The sequence below is a fragment of the Pan troglodytes genome, chromosome 10 (assembly GCF_028858775.2).
Source record: "Pan troglodytes isolate AG18354 chromosome 10, NHGRI_mPanTro3-v2.0_pri, whole genome shotgun sequence".
Lineage (NCBI taxonomy): Eukaryota > Metazoa > Chordata > Mammalia > Primates > Hominidae > Pan > Pan troglodytes.
The window spans coordinates 27,720,049-27,738,220 of NC_072408.2; the positions used below are offsets into that span (position 1 = coordinate 27,720,049).

The 18,172-nt window shown below is 36.8% G+C and overlaps 1 protein-coding gene across 4 annotated transcripts in view; it reads left to right on the forward strand.

Moving 5' to 3' along the window:
- The window catches only part of PDE3A (phosphodiesterase 3A), a 308,613-nt gene that overhangs the window by 209,101 nt on the left and 81,340 nt on the right, over positions 1-18,172 (forward strand). The gene's annotated exons all lie outside the window — the stretch shown is intronic.

The following is an 18,172-nucleotide window of genomic DNA, read 5'->3' on the forward strand; positions in this document are numbered from 1 at the left end:
AAGATTTGCTGGGTAATTCCTGCAGGGTTCAAAAGACATGGCTCCTTACCTCAAAACTTACAACTTGGATTAAAAAATAATAAGGCACACAAAAATTAGGAAGACATTTTAATGGTCTACTGTTGACTACAGTAGATGGAAGTTGAAGAGGAGAAAAATCTGTATAGACTGAAGCCTTCAGGGATAATTTCATATAAACTGGTGGCTTTAAAGGATAAATAAAAGTTGTTTGGGGTGGAAGAGAAGAAAAGGCTATTTCAAAATTCAAGTCATAACCACACTGGTAATATTAAAAATATTCTCAGGTCCAAAAGCATTTAGTCAAATTAGGACTGTGATCATAGCAATCAATGAACTAGTGTGCATTTTGACAAGCAAAGGCTTTCTGATTCTTTTCTGTTTCTCTTTCTATTGATCATGGGGCTAGGAAAATTGCTACAAATTATATTTTGCTATTTATTTTTTGTGACATCAAGAGCAATAATGTGTGCTAAGTCAGAGGAATAAATGTACAGCCTAGTATTAAAGTAATGCTCCTTTACCCCCTCTGCACACTCGCATGTTGCTTTCCTAACAAACACGCAAATATGCAAGCGTTTCCTAAAAGTGACAGCTAATGGTATAAATTAACCTCTTGAATCTGGCATTTTCAAAACTACTGTAGCACATAAAAGATAGTGGTGAAATATGAATAGTAAATGGAAGAATGACATGTCCTCCGCCTGCTTTCAGAAGCAAATAGAGGGTTTCACTATCAAGAAAATTATAGGCTCTAGGTTTGTTTAATTACTGAGATTTTCAAACAACCTTTCTTACAATGAACTAATTTGGGTTTGAGGAAAAAAATAGCAGAAGACAGTTCTTTCTAAATTTTCTTTTAAAATTATGAAAAGCACTCAGAACATTGGACTTAATCATTAACAGAACAAAGGCAAACCAGAAATGGTTTATATAGTTTAATATGATGAATGTATTAAATTTAACTAGAATAGCGGGTAAAAACTTAATGCCAAACAGAATGCTTATTGCCCCAAATTCTCAGATTTTCATAACTTTGTGGTAAAATAATAGATTTTGGTTTTGGTTTTGTTTTGTTTTGCTAAAGGGTCATCAAGCAGCACATGACTAAGTAATATTGATTCAGGTAGTGGTATGAGAAAGTTGTAAGGAACTAAGACAGAGAACATGCTTCACAGCTTAGAACCAAATGTCTACTACCACCTCACCATTTACTTTTTTTCTCATGTTAGAATTTGTTGTAAACCAGTTGAATACATCCATAGATGTATTTTCAACATTATAGACTTTGCAACTTTTTCTTTGTTTGAAATTGAGCAGGTAGTATGTACATGTACATAGATTTCTAAATGTAAAATCTATAGAGAAACTGTGGAACACCAGAATTATAAAATTGGGCATAGCTTCATTGACTACCAGTATAATGAAAAGAAGCTCCTTTCAAAGATTTAATTCTACGTTCTAAAATATGTATTGTGTTATTTAGGTTGGGATTTTTTTTTAATTTTCCAAACTCTTAGCAAGTTTTTGTTTTCTGATTCAGATTCCTCTAAAAAGAACTTCTAATAAAAAGACATTTGTCTCCAAATTAAGAACTAAGGAAATATCCTTTTGTGGTTAATCACTTTAAAAATGAATATGAAATTATTATTATCATTGTTATTATTGAGACTGGGTCTCACTCTGTCACCCTGGCTGGAGTGCAGTGGCATGATCTTGGCTCACTGCAACCTCTGCCTCCAGGGTTCAAGTATTCTCCCACCTCAGCCCCAAGTAGCTGGGAATACAGGCATGCACCACCATGCCTGACTATGTTTTTTGTATTTTTTTGTAGAGATGGAGTTTCACCATTTTGGTCAGGCTGGCCTCGAACTCCTGACCTCAAGTGGCCTGCCCGCCTCAGCCTTCCAAGATGCTGGGAGGATACAAAATTATTTTGATGGAAATAACACATGCTGCGTGATTAATAATTATATTTTAAAATATTACGGAATATTGTAATAAAATTATAGTGATAAATATATATACGCTTATATAGTAGATAATTAAACTTAGAATGGTTTGTCATCATTGATCCATGTTGCAAGCTAGACTCTGAAACCATATTTATTGCAACTACAGATATTGATATTTATAGGAATATGTTTTGAGACCATAGACTTTTTTTCATTTTTGTGTTTGGTTTTGTCTATTTGTAAATGGGAACATTTATTTTTAATGTGATTCTTGATTGCACTCAAAAACAAGTGCACTGGTGGAGTCAATTTATGATGGAGTATAGAGGTGAAAGAATAAAGGGAAATACATATAGAAATAGCATTCTCCCACAATCTTAATATGCAGAGGGAAAAATAGTTAATTTTAGAAATCACTGAAACTTAACTGTTCTTGAAAAACTACCCCTCAAACGAACTCTTGAATTCCAAGGAACAATTTAAAAATTACAGACTGATTCCCTTATCCTTCACTTTTTCCCTTCCCCCAATTGTCTGATGTCTGGCTTTCTACTCAAATTCTACTCAGTTCAGTCAAGCCCCTGCCCAGAAACCTGGTTAGCTGGTTTGTTTTCCCTCAGAACTCAGGTTCTGAAATACTCCCCTCTACTTTGCCTCATTCATAGAGTAAGTTTTTGAATATAAATAAAAAACTACACATTGGGTACAGTATACACTGCTCTGGTGATGGGTGCACCAAAATCTAATAAAAATTCAATTTTATTTTAAAAACTTTATTTTTTAAATCATTTAAAATATCTCACAATGTCTGTAGTTTCAGTGAATAAAGAGTTTGGAATTAGGAGGTCATGAAGTTTAACTATATAATCTTCCCAGTGATTTCTATGCTGACTTCAAGGAGTTGTTTCATTTGCCCTATCTTAATTCCTACTGGTGATTTCATTAGGAATAAGAGGGTTTTGATAAGAATAGCTTTAAACTGGATTTCAGTAATGAGATGGTACTTTGTAGAAGCTAATGGTTAAGAGCACAACAGGCTGTAGAGTTGCAGACTGCCTGGTATCACATCCAGGCCCCATCACTTACTAGATGGGAGACCTTGGGCAACTTACTTAAACTCTATGAGCTAATCTGTAAAATACACATAATATTAGTACCTACTTTTCTGGATCATAAGAAGACTAATGAAATAATCTATATAAAGTGCATAGACTGGTCCCTGGTATAAGATAAACCCTCAACAAATATTCATTTTTATTTAATTTACTGTTACTAATTGGCTTTTTTTCATTGATCAATGAAAATTATTTTAAGTAACTAATGTACCTGCTTTCATTTTTATAGCCTAGAAATAGTAGGAAAAAAATCACAAGTGATGTGAAATATGTGTTAATTCTATTATAGAACAGGAAAGCTGTTCCATTTCTATGAAAACTGGGAAGTACAAAGAGTTTGACTGATGAGGACAGAACTAATGCTGATTGGTGAAGGTAGGTCTTGGCTCAGGTTCAGAGAGAGCCATCTAATGACCACAACCTTTAAGTTCTAGACGCACCTACTGTGTGAAAGGTGAATTCCTTTTTGCTTTCAATAAAGGAGAATCCAGAGAAAGACTGGTTGTGCTCTTGAGCAGGGTGGGACACCTAGGAAGTGTCTCTTGTCAAAGACATAATCCTTGATTTTGCAGGTCCAGAAATTCGTTTTGTGAGGTAACCTAGAAAATTAAAGTCTGAAATATTAGTTCATTAGAAAATTACAAATGAGTGAGATGAAACTTTGTCAACTCAAAAATACATAATAGGTTTGTCAGAAAATTACAGATTGTGATCAATAGCCCAGGGCATTCCAACAAGCAGTACATGACACCTCTCAGAATCTCAAACTGTGGTTCAGAGATATGTAGAACATTAAATGAATGTTATGCTGTGTAAGTCTCATATCTCCAGAATGTTTCTATTTATAAAGTTTAGTAGCATTTTCCCCAAATATCAGAACCTCCTTTTTACCAGGACAGGATTTATACGCATTGATTTTTCCTTGGGGGTTGGCAACCTGTACTTTTAATTTAATGCAGAATGCCAGATTATTGATTAAAATATTTTATTTTAAAAAAATTGACTATAAGACTGCTGAATAACTTCTATTGTCCCTTTATTACATTACAATCTTTAGGAATAACTCAGAAGAATATGGCTATGAATTTGAGATGTTTTATTTTGACCCAAGCTCAGACTCGTTCTTAGGCAAGATAAGGCCTGTTCTGTAAAAGGTATCCATCTCAAGTGTGCCATTAATATTCTGAATGTCTTCCTTTTCTGGCAATTTTCATTTTTTTTATGTCCTTGCTTTCCTTCCCCTTAAAGCAAGCTACCTGTTTTCCGGGCAGTTTTACTCTCTGTTCTCTTGATTCCTCTGTTATTAAAAGAAAAATAAGTTTCACTTAAAGGTAGTTATGATTATGCAAGGCACTCAGAACATTTTTCACTTCTTTGTTTCACTATAGAAAATACGTTAGACCTTCTTTGCTCATTAATAAAAGCTTAAAAGTACAAATCTACTAATAGTACCTCAATCGTTTTCTTTCTCTAGTTGCTAATTTGACATTTTCCTCTGCCTGATTATGTCGGAGGATTTCTCATTTTCTATCCCTAAGCCGTGCACAGCTCATAAAAAACAGTAGTTGCCAAGTGACAGGTGTTTTTGGAAAACTTGCTTAGTTTATACGTTCAGAGAAGACATTGCCTCTAAATCAGCAGCTACTAATGACCTTTTGTTCCAGGGAGTTGTTAGAGATCCAGATGAAGTCCTGTAATTGAAGCATAGTTTAGGCTTAGCCCAGAGTTGGTATTTTCCAAACGTACTTTGTTGAGTTTTTGTCTCTGCCCTAAGCATTTATTCTTGGAATTTTCAAGATTCACTCAGTTTCAACAATAGGTTATTCATTTTCTTGCCTTCTCTTCCCATTCTCATGTTCTGCTTTAACCAAAACAATGTAAGTTATTGAATATCATGTAATGCTAGAGTGTCAACAGACCTGTGTTTCATTCTGTCCTCACCATTTGCCAACTGAGAGACCTTTAGTAAGTAACAAAACCTCTGTGAGTCTGAATCTCCAAATGTAAATGGTAATAACAATCTCACTTATCAAGCTTTTGTTCATTATTAAATGAGATAATTTGTGAAAATGTCTAGCATGCTACTAGACAAATAGTATATGTTCAATAAATTCTCATTGTTCTCCTTCAGCCTTAAGTTATCTTTTGAGTGCTTTATTTTTTATTTTTTATTTTTCACTCTTTTGCTTTCTTTAGTAATGATATTTCAGTTTTGACTTTGGTTCATACCTTTTCCTTTCTGTGTCTTCACTGTGCTTGCCTTGCCTTTTCTTCTTTCCTTTCTTCCACAGACATATACCGAACACTCAATACTATGCTAGACACTGCGGATACAAAGGTGAATGATACTGTTTGATGGAGTTTATGGTTTTATGGGAGCATGGATATGCACAATCAAATGTAGAATTTAAAATGAGGACAAGTGTACTGGGCATTTGCAAAGCAAAACAGGTTAGCAAAGGCCTCCTGGAGGAGGGTAATAGCTGGAGTAAACCTTTAAGGGTGGGACTAAACCAGTGCACAAGGGGGTGTGTCTTCTGTGTAAAGGGAACATGTTCCAAGAGCAAAAAGGCAAGAAACAATCTGTTAAGAAGAAACCACAAAGATTTCCTAAGAAGAGAGAATGGCATGAGTTGAGATGGAAATGATTGGGAAAGGAGAGTTAAGTCATAGAGGGTCTGGGTTTAGATATGACACCCTCCCCTTTAAAGTTAGTCTGAGCAAACTTTCAAATTATACAACACTCTTATTATTTCTTCTGACCTCCGCCAAACCTCTCACGTGCCCTTTACTACCTTAGCTATTTCTCCTACTGGGACTGTGTCATATTCCTCATGTAAGTTGGAGTAGGATTAAAAGTTTATTAGATAAAAGGGAGCTCTTAAAAAAGATTTAGTCTTAAAGTGACATAGTCATATATGTACTTTAAAATCACTTCTCTAACTTATAGGATGAATGAATTTTCACGAAAAACTTAGATTCTGTATGAAGATGGCTCCGATCTACTAAAACTTTGTTTAACTTGAGGAACTCAGAGCTATGTGAAATTTGTGAGGAATTATAATTGGAAAATAATGGTTTTAAAGGTTATTGTTAATATTAGAATGTTTAACTTTTTTTAAACAAAAAGTGAAAAAGCAAAATTTAGGAAAGATGAAGGCTTAGGTCTACAGCAATGTAACTAAGCAATTCCAAGATTGCTTAGTACTTACTACTTAGACTAATCTTTAATTTGATACATAATATTGTTTCTCAAAAATCTTTTGCACCGATAGTGGACTAAGTAGCAAGGATCAGTAATATATAGAATCTCATTCAGATATGTATTTTTTTACCTTCAGGAGTAGTCCATTTGGTTGGCTTTTAATGAGGCCATTTTACTCTTTGCTGTTAATGGTATTTGCTCATTTGCAGGAACAGGCTAGGTATTGTATTTATCTTTTCCCTTTAAAGAAAAAAGTGACAGTAGGCAATAAATAACTTAAAATTAGTAGGCTCTGCTGGGCACAGTGGCTCACACCTGTAATCCCAACACTTTAGGAGGTCGAGGTGGGTGGATCATGAGGTCAGGAGTTCGAGACCAGCCTGACCAACATGGTGAAACCCCATCTTTACTAAAAATACAAAAATTAGCCAGGCGAGATGGTTGCGTGCCTGTAATCCCAGCTACTCAGGAGGCTGAGGCAGAAGAATCGCTTGAATGCGGGAGGCAGAGGTTGCAGTGAGCTGACATCACACCACTGCACTCCAGCCTGGGTGACAGAGCAAGACTCCACCTCAAAAATTAAATAATAAATAAATAAAATTACTAGGCTCTTCTATACCATGTACAAATATTGGGATGAATTTTTTTTTTAATTAGGACTTCTGGAAAAGATTTGTGTTTCATAGTGTTTCTCCTAGAATTTTACTATTTCTTTGACAGAGAGTACAAACATTCAGTTGACCCGTTTGTCTTTTGTTCAGTGATTCAGACAAATATATTTTTTATGGAACATATCTAAAGCAAAATAGCTTAATAGGTATATCATCTGATTTCAACTTCGGAAAATATATAAATGTACATCTAAGCTTCTAGTGAATGGTTGAAAGAAGTACCTATGGTGTGTAAGTTCTTAAGCCAATGGATTCGGCCTAGAGCAGCAGACCTGTTCCCAGCATTTTAACACTAGGTGTTTATTTACAGTGATCAAAGTGAGAATGTGTTACATCAGAAGTTAGATTAATAGTTTTCTTTAACACCTCTACTTTCACAATAAATGTGCTTCAAGTCCTGACATACAGATAGAAAAAGGCTTTAAAGTTGCTTTTTAATGTGATGATCTATACAACCTCTAACTGGAATTCGAAAGCTGGGGCCAAATACCACTGCAGCTCACATGCTAAAGCTGTTTCTTAAAATGAAGCAGATAAAAAATAGAGAAAATCTTTTTTAAAGGCTACTTTGCTCCTTTCCTTCTCCATAACTAAATGTTGGAGCTTTCTGCTGGGGAGGGGAGAGCAAAATTGGAGGTGGAAGAGAACCATGAAGAAGGCGGTAGGGGCAGTTGTTTTTCTGTGCCTGCTGACGTCAACGAAATTGCCAGATGGCATTTGAATGCTTTGCAAAAAGACAGGAGCCTTTTATTACAGCTGTCACATGGGGTTTCATTCATTTGCATTCCCAGAAGTGGTCTAAAGCTTTCCCTAATGTAGGAGTAATGAGGGCTCTGTACCTTCAGAGACCCAGAGGGCCTTTTGTAGGATGTTGTTACTTTAAGTGGCTCTGATAAGGGACACAGGCTCAGAGAATGCCATGTTTCACTGTCAGCTTCAGAGGACCATAAACTACTCAGCTTCAATTAGGACTATAATGTGATCATTCAAAAAATATTCTCTCCAGAAGGACTTTCATGGATCGTGACAGCTGCGGAAACACATTCAGGGGGACCTGAAGGGTCTAGCATGGCAGTGGTGGGCTACAGAACAAAAATGCAGATTCCGTGAATTGACCCCAAGACTGAAAAATAACCAGTGCACAACAGACCTGAGCATACTACAAACAGCTTTGCTCTCACCATTTTGCCCCATGCTGCCTTGTCAGCCCCTCCTCAATATGGGGGAAAAGTAGGCCTTTCCGATAATCTGGGGCCCTATATGTAGGAGAAAAAGAAGTTGAAGTGCCAGGAGCTGCTCTCAGAAGCTGACCCCGGGGCCACATTCTCAGGCCAGGATGACCTGTCCTGTCTATACCTCAACCCTTCCCACTGCCAGAAGTTTTCATGTTTTACTTATTTTTTGCCTGGAATTTGTCAAGCTTTTAATTCATGGGGTTATCCTTTTTGTTTGTTTGTTTTTTTGTTTGTTTGTTTTTTTGTTTGTTTGTTTGTTTGTTTGTTTTTGAGACGGGGTCTCGCTCTGTCGCCTAGGCTGGAGTGTAGTGGCACCATCTGGGCTCCCTGCAAGCTCTGCCTCCTGAGTTTACGCCATTCTTCTGCCTCAGCCTCCCGAGTAGCTGGGAGTACAGGCGCCTGCCACCACGCCCGGCTAATTTTTAAATATTTTTTAGTAGAGATGGGGTTTCACCGTGTTAGCCAGGATGGTCTTGATCTCCTGACCTCTTGATCCGCCTGCCTCGGCCTCCCAAAGTGCTGGGATTATAGGCATGAGCCACCGTGCCCGGCCTCAATATGTTCTTTTTATAATGTACTTATTTCTGGGACAGTTAATTCAATAAATTGACTTTCAGAGCAAATTGGAAATTGAAAAAAAAGTGGAAAGTATTTATACCAGAAACAATATTTTTGCCATGGTTGCTGTAAATTATATTGTTCATGGTAAGTAAATTGACATATTAAGGGTGACCTAAGCTATGTTACCCAGCTAGTTTTCTTCCTAACCTTCATCTGAAATCAATGACATGATAACTAACAGAAGTAGAAGGTTTGCGGGCAATAGGTCTGTGCATTATGCTGAGATAAGAAGTAGCAAGTATACCAAGAGCTTTGGAGTCTGGAGACCAGGGAGACTTAAAAATTAGTTCACATGGCCGGGCGCTGTGGCTCACACCTGGAATCCCAGCATTTTGGGAGGCCGAGGCGGGCGGATCACGAGGTCAGGAGATTGAGACCATCCTGGCTAACACGGTGAAACCCCATCTCCACTAAAAACACAAAAAAATTAGCCAGGCATGCTGGCAGGCACCTGTGGCCCCAGCTACTCGGGAGGCTGAGGCAGGAGAATGGCGTGAACCCAGGAGGTGGAGCTTGCAGTAAGCTGAGATCATGCCACTGCACTCCAGCCTGGGCGACAGAGCAAGACTGCATCTTAAAAAAAAAAAAAAAAAAAAAAAAAAAAGAAATTAGTTCACGTTAGTTCACATGAAACATTACCTAGTTTCAATCTTATGCCTACACTCACGGTCATAATAGGTTACCTACAGTGCAACAGATCTAGTGAAAAATCTTATGCCACCTTGTGAGTTGGCAACGTATTACATGTATGTGAAGGCCACTGGCTTGAGCGATGGACAAACCTAGAATAGTTTTCCAAGTGCTCTATTACGCAGCGTGTAAAACAAAGGTACTCTTACTATCCCGTGCTCCAAATGCATAATGCATAAGCTCAGCCATGGAATATTTTCCAAATGTAAATAGTGGAACTGCTGCTGAGTGTATTCATTTCTTTATGATTTCTCTTTCTGATTCGGCTTCAGGGTTTGGGGAGATTTAGGAGATGATGGTGAAGATTATAAAATTTCAAGAAGCACCTTCCAACTTCCTCTGACCCCTTTTCTTCTCTCAACTGCAGGGGAAAGGGGCACAATCAGTATCTCATATGTATGAGCAAGTTCCAGACCTGAGTGAGAGGTGGCATGTGGTCAGTTTCAAGGAACGAGAGATCAACATCCAAGAATAGTCTGGAGGAGAAAGGACATATCAAGAAACACAACTCAAGCTGGGTGTGGTGGCTCACGCTTCTAATCGCAGCACTTTGAGAGGCTAAGTTGGGAGGATCACTTGAGCCCAGGAGTTTGAGACCAGCCTAGGCAATATAAAGAGCCCTCATCTTAACCAGAAGAAAGGAAAGAGGAAAGGAAAGGAGAGGAAAAGGAAAAGGAAAGAAAGAAAACAATCTAAATGGTCAGAGTGATGGGAATTTTAAAAGGCAGCAGGCACACATTTAAATTATACATTCCCACCCCAGACAGTACAAAGATACGCAGATAGAATGGAAATTAGAAATGAATTCATGAATAAATGTTTCACCTCGGGTATACTTGGGCCTAAATCCCAAGAGCATGTAGGTTATGGTGGGTCTGTGATGTGTGTTTCATGTTTCTCCAAGAATAAACCTTAGGAAAACTGTAATGATAATAGCATTGTCCCACTTTGCACGTCCTAGCTCCCTGTCCACTTCGAAAGTGCAGAGCACTTGTACCAGGCATAAGTATTGCCATTGTTGATAGTATAATGGTTGTTATTATCATCACTACTCTGATATGTTAAGGTTTGCCTGAACATGAATTAAAACAATGTGTTTCTGAATGTAACTGCAGGTGATAGTCCTTTCTGGCATATTATGCCTTTCCCCCTAAAGTCCTAAAACAGTAAACCTAGGTCTCTTTTGTGTCTCAGCTACAGAAAAATAATGTTTTGTTAATTCATCTCCTTTAGCCACAAAATAAGTTTTTGATTGTACAGTAATATACTATATTTCATATGTTGGGCAGTGCTACAGTTCAAGGACAGTATACAGCCAATGTACATACTTAACTCTGTTTTGAATGACATGAAATGACAAAGAAGTGAATAATCAATTGTCAGGCTACCTTAGGGTCAAACTATCATCTGATCTGACTTTAATAATACTATTTTTCAATTAGAAGAAATTAGCATAAAATATTTTAGGACCTAGCGTCTCAATGCTCATGGCTTGTTCCAGAATACAATTACATTTTGCAAGAAAGTAGCCACAGGAGTGGCTTCATGATAACACACAGATACAACCTTCTAATGCCAAAGGCAAATTGCCAAAATATGTGCATTGTTAGGGATCAGAGGAAGAAAGAATGATACACTGTTCTGTTCTCTCATTTTGAGCCCCGTAAGTCCAGTCTAGGGGCTGGTAGAGAGGTGTTATTCTTTTTTCTCAGACTCAAAAACTGTAAGCCTACCCAGAGAATTCAGGTTTCACAGAACTTAGGCATTTTAACTTATCTCATGAGAGGCTGATTAATAAACCAGAATGTCAGTGTACTCATTTTTCTTGAGAACTGTCATAGCCAAACAGATTGTAATAATCGTGGTGGCTGTCCAGTATTTTGTTTTCAAAGTAAGAAAGTCTACCTGGGCAAACACATCAGTGAATAAGTAAATGTGTTTATAATTTGGCAAACATTTTTATGCACTTCATTATGATAAGCACTGGTGATATAATAAAGGGTTAAGTAAACTACATGGTCTAACTTTAAAGAAAGATATGCAAACAAATAATTCAAGGGCAACGATTAACATATAATTTTCAATATGGCACAGATAGCAGTATGTCTTCCAAGCAGAAAGACAATAATTCATAGTCTTAGGTAGGTTACATTACTGAAAGCTGATAAATTGCATCTGTTTAAAGATGTTAGTTTGGATTTAAGGGGAATTTTTTTTAACCCTTCAAACCTAAGGAAGAAAGAATATTGTGTCTTAAAAGCATATGGAATGCCAGTGTACTAATTACAGTGGAAAGGTCAAAAGGTTGTATTTGTTTTGAGGGGACAGAGAGATTGACTCTAGATTTTCAGAATTACCTTTCTTTAAAGGTATAAATTGTCATCCTGCAGTAAATAAAAGGAATTCGAACACCATATCCAATCATTATGTTTTTAAAAACTATAATATCAAACGACTATGCTAGCAATAAGTCAAAATTTGTTCACTCTATTTTTTTCCTTCAGTGTTCTAGTGTTTTCCAATGATGTATGTGTGCTGTTATTACAAAGAAAGCCACTTTCTGTGACGTGTCCACCTATACTTGAGTACTAATCATAGAAAGGAGCTCTGAAAATAAGCAGTGGGCCTGTAGTCAGGGACTGCTGAAAATGAGGGAGAGCATCAGGGAAATTAGTGCACTGTGCCTCTTCTTTCTTCAATACTCCTTTATGTTCATTGCTCATGGGGATCTGTGTTTGCCTGTTAATTGAGTGTGTTTATTGCAGGCAGTTGCCTTAAGTGACATGATACTCAGTAGGAGGTTGTGAGGACTAGAAGGAGGTCTTGTTTGAATACAAGGGGTGGGGGAGTCACACTTTTCAGACCGATTAGAATAATGAGATTCTCTAAACATTTGAGAACCATTTGTAAGAATAGCACATTGTGTTAGAAGGCAATTAGAGCTCATTCTTTTAATAATTAGGTTTTTTGAGTTCTTACAGTATGCTGAGTACTAAGATTATAAAAATGAACAAAAATTGTTCTCAAATGCATAATCTGGCAAGGAATTTAGTCATAATTAGCAATACAACAATATCATAATAGATGTTGAACAAAGTACTATGGAGACTTCGAGGCTGAAGCGATTAATTTGGTGTCAGTTTGAGAATGAAGCTAGAATGTTTTTATATATTAAAGTTGAATCTTGATAATCCATACTAAATAAAAGAAATGAAGTGGTAGGCAGAAGTAACACCATAAACCAAAGAATAGGGTTGTGGCATCATATCTGTAAAGAGAATCCAGGTTAGCTGGAGGGATGAGGCATTAGTAGAGCATGTGGAGATGTAACTGGAAAAGGGGGGCAGGTTAAAGGTTAAATGTTAACACACTTAAAGATAACCAAGAAGTTGAATGTTGTTCCCTAACTTCGCGGAGCCCTGAAGTGGCAGAGCAGCATAATAATATCTCTGCATTGGGAAAAGCCAAGTTTGTGGCAGGAAGAAACTAGAAGAAAAAAATATTGTAGCCATCCTCGTGTGATATAATGAGAGATGGATTAAAGCAGGGATGAGAGGCTTTTTAAGGAAAAAAAAAATGTCAGTCTTGCATGTAAATTTCCAGATCCACTGACCAATTTGATGTTGAAGGTAAGAAAGCAAAGAATAAATACAAATAAAACCTAAGAGTCAACGTGTCCAGTTTTGGTTAGTGATTTTGGTTTTAGCCAAGTAGGAAATACATGAGGAAAAGATTTCCAAAGATAAAATATTTTCTTTTGGAAAGTTGAGTGTGAAATTGCTTTGGAATATCTGAGTGGAGCTGTCCAGAAGCTCAAAGGAGTGGTCAGTGTTGGAACAACAGATTAGCGGGTACTGTATTCATTATAACATAGGGTGAGGGCTGGGAGGGAAGGGCACAGATTAATGTGGATAAAAATAATAAAAAGGAAAGCAGACAGTGAGTTTGTTCTCAGGCTGGAAAAAAGCTAGGCCAGAAGAAGAGGAGATGGCTGTGCCTGAGGTGCTAGGCTTCAGTAATGTCTGGTGGTGAAGCAAGAAAAAGCCAGGAATGTTGTCATTAGATATTTTGATTAAGATATTTATTAATATTGATAGAAAATTAGTGAGAGCAGAACTCTCTTTAAGGGCTTTCAAAATGTTAATAGATTATAATTTTTAAAAAAATGGTTAGCTCCTTAGAGATGGGGTCAAAGACCCTAATCTTGTTAGTAGAGGAAATGCTAACAATGTTTTTAAGTTGCAAGGAAAAAGCGAGGAGGAAAAAGAGAATGAATAAGAAATGCACTAATTAAAACAAATATGCTGTCTATTAGAAGGATGAAATTAAAAGTACAGTGGTAGGAGACTGGTATCAACCAAAAGAAAAAATATTATTTGCTCATTGAAACAATAGGGAGGAAGTCAAGAATTAAGAAGTCCTTTCTATATTTAGAAATTCATATGAAGCCGAATTAAAGTCCTCAATAAAGATTGGATAGCTTATTTTTGTATATTTTCTGCCAAGAAGAACTGGAGAAAAGAGAATTCATTTAAACTAATTAGGGGCTTTTTTTTTTTTTTTTTTTTTTTTTGCTGAGCCTGGTACCTGAGCAAAATGCTGTGGGGTTAGAAAATGAATATGAAATGACGCTCATCTTTAAGAAGCTTACAGAATCCAAACACGTCTGAAGTGCCTTTCTATAAGAATATTAAATGAGTAGCATTTTGATTATTAATTTGCATCTAGGATTCAGATATGGATAGTATGTTGGGGACTCGCTTGCAGAAATGAGTCACTTGGCTAAGAGAACTAGCTGGTGCTCATCACTCAGCCCTCAGTAGGTTACCATGTTTGGCTGACCCTAAGGTAATCATATTTTTTTATTGCCTTATAGCATTCTGAATATAATAAGATTATAACTAAAACTGTTCTCCTAAACTGAAGTTATTAACCCAGACTTGTAGATCGATACATTATAAAATTTTATTATTACCACCTATTTATCTACTCATTATATACACAGTTGGTAAAAAAAATTATGCTGTATTAGAATATTTTCAACTGTAAATAAAAGAAAACTTTACTTCAACTAGTTGTAGCAATAAAGAGATGTTATTATTTCTCATGAATAGAAGGCCAAAGGAGGGAAGCCTTCAGGATTAGTGCATTTAGTGAATTCAGCAATGTTATAACGCACCTAGGTTTTTTATTCTCTCTACTCTGCTACTGTCTATAGTATTGGTGTCATCCTAATGCCGATTCTACTTGTGATCCAAAAATGGCTGCTGGCAGCAACAAACTTTCTTCTGAAGAAAAAGGATTTCCTTTTCTAGAAGCATGAAGCTAAGTTCCCCTCATATCTCATTGACTCACATTGACTTGGCCTACCCATTCTTGATCAAATCCCTGGCTTTGGAGTTGAAATTATCATGATTGGCACGGAGAGTCAATCATGATAGCCACTGCATATGCTTTGAAGACAGTTTAGAATTAGACATTTTCAAATGTCTTTGGACCTATTTGTCTTAATATCAGAATGTTATCATAGTCCATAGGAAATTTAATGAGGCTGTCAATTGGTCCAGCAGCCACAAGACATGCTTGATGGATATTCAAGAAGCTCTTATAATCTTTTGAGCCAGAGTAGAATGTAGCTGATGATAGAGATAATATAGCAAGTTTAAAGTATTTGTTTGAAGTATTGAAACTAATAGGGAGACATTTTGAAGCTCTTTTTAGTTAGACCTTATTCTGTCTTAATTTTATATTCTTCAGTTTGCCAGCAGGGCCAGCACTTGAAAGGGGCCATTGCATCTGCTCTGTGTCCATTTTTAAGATAAAGCTTTGCTTATTTGTTTTTATGGCATATTTCAATTAAAGCATTGGCACCCTACTTCAGTCCTTATCTCCCTATTTTAAGATGAAATGAAATTAAAATTGACTGAAATGATGGTTAAAGACAAATTTAATATCAATGTTTTTCCTACATCCTCCTCATTATTTTCAGAAAAAAACATATTTTTAATCAGTGATTGTATTAATCTTATGATTATAATTTTAAAAGATTATTTTTGAATTCATGTTGTCCTTTTTTGCATAGATCTTTGTCTTAAAGAACATGTGCTGAATTTCTGTAGAAATTGACTCTTCATATTCCATAAATCTGTTGGTATTACCATACAAACACTGTGTGGAAGCATTGACTGAACTAGCAATTATGTCTACAAGAAGAAAACAAATCTATGACAGAAATCCTGAGTGACTCACTATTATGACCAAATGACTTATTTACTTACTTAATTTCCTCCTTTATTCAGCAACACATTGTTGCTAAATGTGGAGTGGGGTATCATTTTGAAATACTTCCCATACAAAACCTTGATGATCCTGCCTGACATCTGCCCGCTAAATGTCTTGGTGAGCCACCATGTCTGCTGATCCTAGGATAATCATATTTTTTAATTGTCTCATAACATTCTGAATATAATAAGATTACAACTGAAACCAGTTTCTTAAACTGAAGTGATTAACCCAGACTTGTAGACAGATACATCATACAATTTTATATTCATTACCACCTAAGAGGAAAATGAAGACGGATGCCTTCCTTTTAGCAATAGAAGTCTCCACAAGAATCCACAAGTTTTTCCTTCCGGGGCAAACCATATGAACGATCTGGCTTAAGTATCAGAAATAGAGAGAATAAGTGGCATTTTTCTTGATGGAAAAATATTAATAGTGGGACCTTTCCTAATACTTAGTTCTGGGAAGAGTCTAATTTGACATTTTCAAAGAAGATGTGAAAGAAGGGAGTCAACCATGAAATCTTGGAGTTTACTGATGATGTTAACAAGTTCCCCTTAATAATCTTTATCTACTTAGGCTCTCATTAATTGGAGGAAGTGTTTATTTAAAAAAAATACCGTATAGCAAATTGGCAAGGATATTTTCATATCACTGAAGGTAAATAACTGTACATAGGAACAGTACCCAGTATTTAGCATTGTGAATAGCGTAGGGCTTCGGATCCAGACTACCTGGGTTGGAATGTCATCTCTGCAGCTTAAGATCTTTGTAACCTTGGGCAAATTACATAACCTTTTGTGTGCACTGCTTTCAAATGTTGAAAGTCACTCCCTTTACAATGTCATTGTTTAGATCTCTTGAGTTGCATCTTAGAAAATCAAGAAATTATATTACAAACTGTAGTGTATTACACCTACCTGCCCTATATGTAAAATGACTTACAGATAATCTTACTCCATTCTCAAAAACCAGTAAGCAAGAAGGAACCCTCAGGTATTCTGAGAGGGAAGAGAATTTCAAGTTCCCAACTCATTGCTGGGTGGATCAGAAGCTAGAAAGCCTTGAAGTCCATGTTTCAAAGATAAGACTTAGGTGTTGGATCTATGAGACTTATAGGGGCTCAAGATTTTGAGGGAAATGCTATATTATAGTGATAAGTATGTTTGCTATCTGTCTTTCACCCTTCTCACAATTCTCTTTTCTGGATAATAGGCTTTTTTGTTGGTTTTGTTCTTTTTTTGATCCTACTTTGAAGAGAGGTATGAATGATAATGGTGACTCTGTTCAGAGTGACCATTTTCAAAGTTTGGAAAAGAACCACATGGACAGATTCAGGTGTTTTAGGATCTGCACTTTGAGAAACAACTGTTTTCACTTTCAACCAACTTCTTTCACTCTTCTTATAACCAGGGGTACTGGATACACCCACAGGGTTTTCTCCTTTATCCTCTAACCCCTTTCAATTCCCTGAATGCCTTCCACTAGACTGCAAGCTACTTAAAGGTAGCAGCCCTGATTCATTCATCTCTGTAGCCCTAAGGTGTAGATAGTACCAGGTACCCAATAGATTTCAGTTAATATTTGTCAAATGAATGAAGAAAAAATGGATATTTTTTCAGTACCTCTGTATTCCCTTTGTGACATTATTGAAATAGGGTAAATTTGCAGTGGAAAACAAACAAACAAAATTCTATCATACTGGCCGGGCGCGGTGGCTCACGCCTGTAATCCCAGCACTTTGGGAGGCCGAGGCGGGCGGATCACGAGGTCAGGAGATCGAGACCATCCTGGCTAACACGGTGAAACCCCGTCTCTACTAAAAATACAAAAAATTAGCCGGGCGTGGTAGCGGGCGCCTGTAGTCCCAGCTACTCGGGAGGCTGAGGCAGGAGAATGGCGTGAACCCGGGAGGCGGAGCTTGCAGTGAGCCGAGATCGCGCCACTGCACTCTAGCCTGGGCAACAGAGTGAGACTCCGTCTCAAAAAAAAAAAAAAAAAAAAAATTCTATCATACTTATGTGTTTTTTGTGCTCATAAGCTTCAAAATCACTTCTAACAGTGTTTCTTTAGAGAAAACACACTCTGTTTTCCAAAAATATTTTTACAAGTGTTTTGAAGTTTGATCTATTTTTAAGTTTGAAAACTTTATTATTCAATTGATGGAATCCTTGATTAGTTGTAGCAAATGAAATTTACTGACTTTTATTTCTTTTTTAAATTATTATTATTATTATTATTATTATTTTGAGATGGAGTCTTGCTCTGTTTCCCAGGCTGGAGTGCAATGGCACGATCTCAGCTCACTGCAACCTCCACCTCCTTGGTTCAAGCAATTCTCCTGCCTCAGCCTCCTGAGTAGCTGGGATTACAGGCT